Below are 6636 nucleotides of genomic sequence, written 5' to 3'. Positions count from 1 at the left end.
GGGGGCTGTAAGAAGTTCAGTCGATGAGCTGTATCTGTACTCAGAGCCTTTGTTATTTATGATATCATCAGTGATGCGAGAGTGCTAGAAAATGCCCATGCCCCGAGATGTCTCATCCCATCTGAGCCGGTACGCCTGGCTGGCAACTCCGGCTGCTCTTTTACCACTGGGGGCCAGAGGCCGCCTCCTGCATGCACCTGCTCTTGGCCCTCTGCCTTCAGATGGTCCAGCTGCCCCGGTGGGATGCCCTTGGAGGACTGGGGTTTTGCATAGCCTCACTTATTTGGCCCCTACCCCGACCCCAGGAGCTGCGGCTCCAGCTGAGGAACCCAGAAATCCTCACTGCTCTTGCTCACCAGCAGCGTGTCCTGTGATTCACTGGAGACAACAGGGCCCTGACTGAGGCTCCAGGGGTGATGCTCAGTGACTGGAATGGGGGTGTCAATTTGAGTGATCTGAGACTTGAGTAATTCATGGCTCCTTTTTTTCTCCTATCTGGTTTATAAATTTTTAGTCCATAGACTATCATGCCATATTACCCTTCCTGTGAATTTTCCAGACTTGAAATGATCTTCCTCTAGCTTTGCCTCTCATTCCATCCTTCGATGCTTTGTAACCTGCAGAATTCTGCATCTTGAGCTCTATGACCTTCTGGGCACACCTAACATTTGCTTTAGTCTTTCGTCTGTGTGATTTCTTATTGTTGAAATGTCTTACAGTACATGTTCTAGAGTGGGATTTCCCAAACTTTTAAACCAAGGCCTCCCTCTGCAGGCATAGAAACACCATGCCCTTCTGTAACATTCAAAAGTAAAAAGTAAATACTGTGAGTAGTGACAGTGTAATTGGGAGGAAAAGCACTGCTTTTTCAAGCTGCAGAAGGGATTGTCCTCGCAGTTGGTTGAGTACATGAAGTAGGTTAAAATTTCTGGGGCTATAGCTTGATGCTGGGGCTTGCACACAAAGTCCCCTGAGGCTGATCCAGGCAATGTGGGAGAGCTTTAGGTTTGAGAAGATGTGCAAGCGAGAGCCCACCATTGGAATGTGTGGCAGACAGTTCTTCCTCTCTTCTGGCTGTTTGCCCTATTTTGTCAGCAGGTTGATGCCACTAAACCTTAAGAGCCACGCTCTATAGTTAGCACATGCTCAAATTGAGCTTGGCCACTCCCCCTGCTCTAATAGAGGCAACTCTCTTGTTATGGGATCACCTTTCTGGCTTTAGGGATACTATCAGCATTGAGGGGAGATCTTTAAGAAATAAGGGACCTAGCTCCTCTCCTTGAGCTGCCTAGAACATAACGGACAAACCAACGTTCATGAAAAGGAGAACGTCAGGGCACTTATGACAGAGCATATGAGTCAGTGCCAAGTGCCCATAAGTGACGTGTCCTCATGCATCAGTAATTCTGTGTCCTGTTCTCCTGCCATGGAACTGAAGCACTTAAGCATATGCATTTGTGGAAATAATCCCTCAGGGACAATGGGGCGGCCAGGGCAGGGTTTTGGCCTTGCCAAGCCCTGCTCCTCCTTTAGCCTCACTCCTCCACCTGGCTTTGGCTGGCTTCAGAGGCTCAAGTCCACTGACGTCAGGGGTGGGGTGGGTGCACATATTCCACAGGGGCAGAAATCAGTCCGTTGGGAGCAGGACACATATCTTACAACTTCCTTTTATATCCACGTAAGAGGAAAAAGATTAAGCTTTTCTGCAGTTAACGTACGGATTCACTGATGTGTTCTAAAGTGCTGAACATTGTTGGTACTTGCCACCATCCCAGCCCTTCTTGGTTCCTCCCTGTCCTTAGAGGCATAAAGCCTGGATGTGACACTTGCCACACTCCTTTGCCGGTAGATGTGGATTCTTAAGATTCTGCCCCAAGAGACCCTGTGCCCTGATTTGGGGAGGAGGGAGGTGAGGAGAAACCACTTCCTTCTGGTGGCTGCACAGGACAGGCTTTCAAGCATCAACAGGAGGCAGATGTGGGGTTTGCCAGCAGCCTCTGGATATCACCTTGAGACTCACCCACTTCAGTCGTGCAGGCAGGTGAGACCACTGGGGGCCGGGGAGCTTCCCTGTGACTCTTGCACTCCTGGATTCTAGAAACTTCCTCACCTTAGCCCCTGCCTTCCACGAGCCATATAAGCTTCTGATTCTGTATTAAACCATTTCCATTCTGAAGATTCAGAATGGCTCATATGTTTCTGACCAGACCTGGACTTGTCTACCTTCTTCGGCATATCTGTCTTGTAAAGGTGGCCCACTGTTCAGAAAGAAGAGTAAAACTTCCATAGAAAGGGCCCTTTATATTACCTAGTTTAAATAAACTAGTATATTTCATCAAATCTAAGACCTCTTTGATTGTAAGATGCACCACTGTTTAATAAAGAGTAAAGGAAAATGCTACCTATTAAACTATCACCATTGATTATAAAATGCAAACTGATTTCATAGATGTTAACATGTGAAAAGATGGGTGGCTTAAGACATATAAAATATTAGCTCTCAGAAGCTGAACAGGTGTCTTTAAAAGCTTAATGCAAAGAAACTGCACTAATTGAATTGAAGACTAATACAAATTAAAACAAAAGCAATCTAATCAGAGCTGCCCCAAATTCACAATTACCAAGGAGACTTTGAAATGTGAAATTATATCCATTGTCGTAAGTAAAAAGCCTTACCACAAGTGTGTATTTTGTCTTTAGGTATTAACTAGTACTAGGATGAAGTCATCATATTTAGCAAGGCATGTAAATGCACAGACTTCGTTTAGATGCTGATTAAAAGAAAACAACAGGAAAAATGCATACATGAGACAATCCAGGGAAAGGTGAATACCCAGTGGATATTAGATGATACTGAAGAGTTGCTATTCATTTCTAACAATGGTGCTAATTGGTATTATAATTATATTTTGAAAAGATGATGCCCCTATCTCTTGGAAATAAGTATCTTATAAAAACTTTACATATTAAATGAGACGATATCTGGGATTGCTTTGACATAATTCAATGGGGAAGGAGATGCAGATGAAACAGGGTTGGCCTTATGTTGGTATTTGTTGTGGCCAGTGACACATACATGGGAATCCATTACACAAATCTCTCTACTGTCATGCATGTTTGAAATTTTCCATAATAAAAAGTTTAAGTATGCAGAATATGAAGACAAATTTCTCTATACTTTTCAGAGATGTCTGAAGTCAAGAAACATTCAATATACAGAGGATTTTAGTAAATTAATGATCAATATTTAGACTTCTTGCTTGAGGTTTCTTAATATTAGCCAAAGACAACCAAGCCACCTACAACTGAGAAGCACCTGTTCTTCCTATTATAGTTGAAAAGGAAACGAGGTTGAAGTAATAGATGAAAAACAAAACAGGGCAAAGGATCAACTCATTCCTTTGTCAGTAAATAATTGGGAGGCATGTAGAAAACAGGAAGACTTGAAGACACAAATCCAGATAAATGGCAGGGTGGCAGGTCTGCCATTCTGTTGAATGAAATGACAGGTGTTTCTGAAACTCATCAGTGTATGGTGGAATCTGATCTGCTTTCCTGGAGGAAGCGATGGTCAGAAAGGGAAGACCCTCATCCCTTCACCCATGCTCTCCACACTCTGCCCTCTCCAAAGGGGCCTCTACCTCTAGGATATTCTGGGGAATTCCTCCAAGTACAAGGGCTGGTGGTTTCAAAGTTGTTAGCACTCTCTCAGTTGATTATTCCAGTTATTACCTCTCTAATTGTGTTTGCTTTTCAGACAAAGGGATTCAGTTCCTTTTTCATTCTTTTTCCCCCATATACAGTTCTCTTCCATACACCTGAAGAAGCCCCTCATGACTCATATTTGCCAATATACACCGTTCTCCATGTTGGGAAGTCTCTCTCCCAGAAGAGTCCACCTAGGTCAACATCACCGTAAACGACGTCGCTATGAAGTCACTACCAGTGGGTTTCCAAAGACCATAAAATCCCTGGTTTTGGCCAGGCGCGGTGGCTCATTCCTGTAATCCCAGCACTTTGGGAGGCCAAGATGGACAGATCACTTGAGATCAGGAGTTCGAGAGCAGCCTGCCCAACATGGTGAAACCTGGTCTGTACTAAAATACAAAAATTAACGAGGCGTGGTGGTGCACACCTCTAGTCCCAGCTACTTGGGAGGCTGAGGCAGGAGAATCACTTGAACCCGGCAGGCGGAGGTTGTAGTGAGCCGAGATCGCACCATTGCACTCCAGCTTACTTGCTCACGATCCGAAGTAGATGTCCTTCTGCCGGATGGTGATTTGGGGACCCAGGCTCCTTCCGTCTGTGGCTCCACCATCCCTAGGACCTTGGGGTCCTTGGACTCCTGGTGGCAGGGCACATATCACTTCTGTTCTCACTCCATGGGCTGGACCTCAGTCACATGGCCACACCTCACTGTTAACAGTGGCCAGGAAAAGTCTGTGTACCCAGGAAGATGAGGAAATGGGTTTTTGGTAACTAGCCAGCAGTCTCCACTATACATCACGATCCTAACGTCAGAACATCACCTGTTTATTCCTCCTGTAAGTTTGTCAGTTTCTCTGTGGCACCCCTCTAACCCCATGACACTCACACACCTGGCTCCCCTTAGCCTCCTTCCCTGATATATTATCTTTACGTCACTTAAACTTATGGCTGCTTAGATTATTGTTCCCAGCAATCAACTCTTCCCTGCAAAGAATATTTCTTCCCATTCATTGCAATGGGATTTGCAGTTCCTCCCTGAAGGTGAACTCTGTTGCCCAGCCCATTGTTGCACTTGGCCCTGAACCCTGCTTTGGCCTTTGGGAGGTACACAAGTGGACTAAAGAGCACCACATCAAGCAGAAGCCTTCCCATGGGAGAGATCATCTGTCTCATGCTTCTCCCTTGGCTGTGAGCCCAGCATTGGCCAGACAGGGCTGCCCCTTCAGACTGGGTTCTGGAGCAAGCAAGAAGGCCTGTGGGGCTGGGCCAAGGCCATCCTGTGGCCTCCTTCATATTATGTGAGGAAGAAGTAGTGTCTACAGTTGTAACTTATGGGATTTAGGGATTCATTACCACAGCTTAAAAATATGGTGAGATGCAACTGATACATTTCCTGCCACGGTTCATTCATTCATTCACTTGTTTATTTATTTGCATATTGGATGTCTTTCCCCACTAGAATGAACTCTTCATGAGGGCACTGAGTTTCACCAGCTTTGATTCTTGCCATCAGGGATCAATTACTTGCTGATAGAATCGTAATCCTGGGAATCAGATCGAGGCTGAGTTTCTATTTTTTATTTTTTATTTTTTGGGTTACAGTTTGGTTTTATATACACTATAAGGAGACAGGTATTACAGGCAAAGACAAAAACCCGTACATGGGAGGTATACATTGGTTCGACCGGAAAGGCAGGACAACTTGGAGCAGGGACTTACAGGTCATAGGTAGATTCAAAGATTTTCTGATTGGCAACCTGTTGAAAGAGTTAAGCTTTGTCCCAAGACTTGAAGTTAGTACAAAGAAATGCTTGCATTAAGATAAGGGGAATTGTGGGGGTCCAGATTCTTGTTAGGTAGATGAAGCCTCATAGGTAGCAGCCTTCAGAGAGAATAGATGGTGAAATAAAGCTGAAGCCTACTGGGCTGCATTCCCAGGAGGCCAGGCGTTCTTAGTCACATGATGAGTTAGGAGATTGAGGCTGAGTTTTTAAGTAGCAAACACATACTGAGCCATTCCACAAGTATCAGTGAATGACTGGCATAAGGTGCCATTTGGCCTTTGGATTATTTTCTGGTTGGTTTCACTTCTGTGTTTTATATACAGCCAGTCAAGCACTAAAACTATCAGAAGAAAGAGGGAGTTATTGGAGGACGGTGTGGCTCTGAAGAGAATTAAAAACTGGTTTAACATGACAGCTTGCTAGCAGCCATTGAGTCACTCACTCTCGCCTTCTCACTAAATACCTTTCAGAAAATGAAAATGACCAGAACACAGGGTACCCCTGAAAATTAGAAGGGCAGGCAAGCTTTTGCCCATCTGGGAAATATTTCTACAACTCTCAGGCCCTTGAAGCTGGATTGAGAAAATACGTACATCATCAATTCTGAGATGGTCTTTTTTTCCCAGGCATGAACGTGTCTGACATCTGGATGGGTTTTACAATCCATGGCGTCTTCAGATGCCATGTAGTATGGTCATTCGGGGCGTGGCCATGCTGCACCCCTTGCGTTGTTCCTTCAGGTTATGTCAATTCCAAAACACCCAGCAAACCCTAGCCAAGGAGGCGGCTGCAACTCCTGGAGCCGGGGCGTGGGTAGTGCATGTGGACCCCACAGGCACAGCACTGCAGGTGGAAGCTGAAGCAGAAGAGCCCTGATGGGAGCACACACTGCCAAGTGGAGTTTTCAAAACCCCGTGTCAAAGAACCAGGAAGTGGGGGAGGAAAACGCCCCATATAAGGCACTGCAGACTGACAGGCAGCTGGGCATGAGAGAGTGCACAGCACAGGCACCATCCCCGGCCTCAGGATGCTCGCAGTCTATCTGGGAAGACAGCATGAAACATACAAACGCCTATGTAACTCATGAGTGTGCAAAATACGGCAGATGGCGTAGCCATGAGAGATCCACCAGGCAGCCTCTACC

Source organism: Papio anubis, chromosome X, assembly GCF_008728515.1.
Source record: "Papio anubis isolate 15944 chromosome X, Panubis1.0, whole genome shotgun sequence".
NCBI classification, from domain to species: Eukaryota; Metazoa; Chordata; class Mammalia; order Primates; family Cercopithecidae; genus Papio; species Papio anubis.
The sequence above is the reverse complement of the archived record's forward strand: the minus strand, read 5'-3'. Positions refer to the sequence as shown.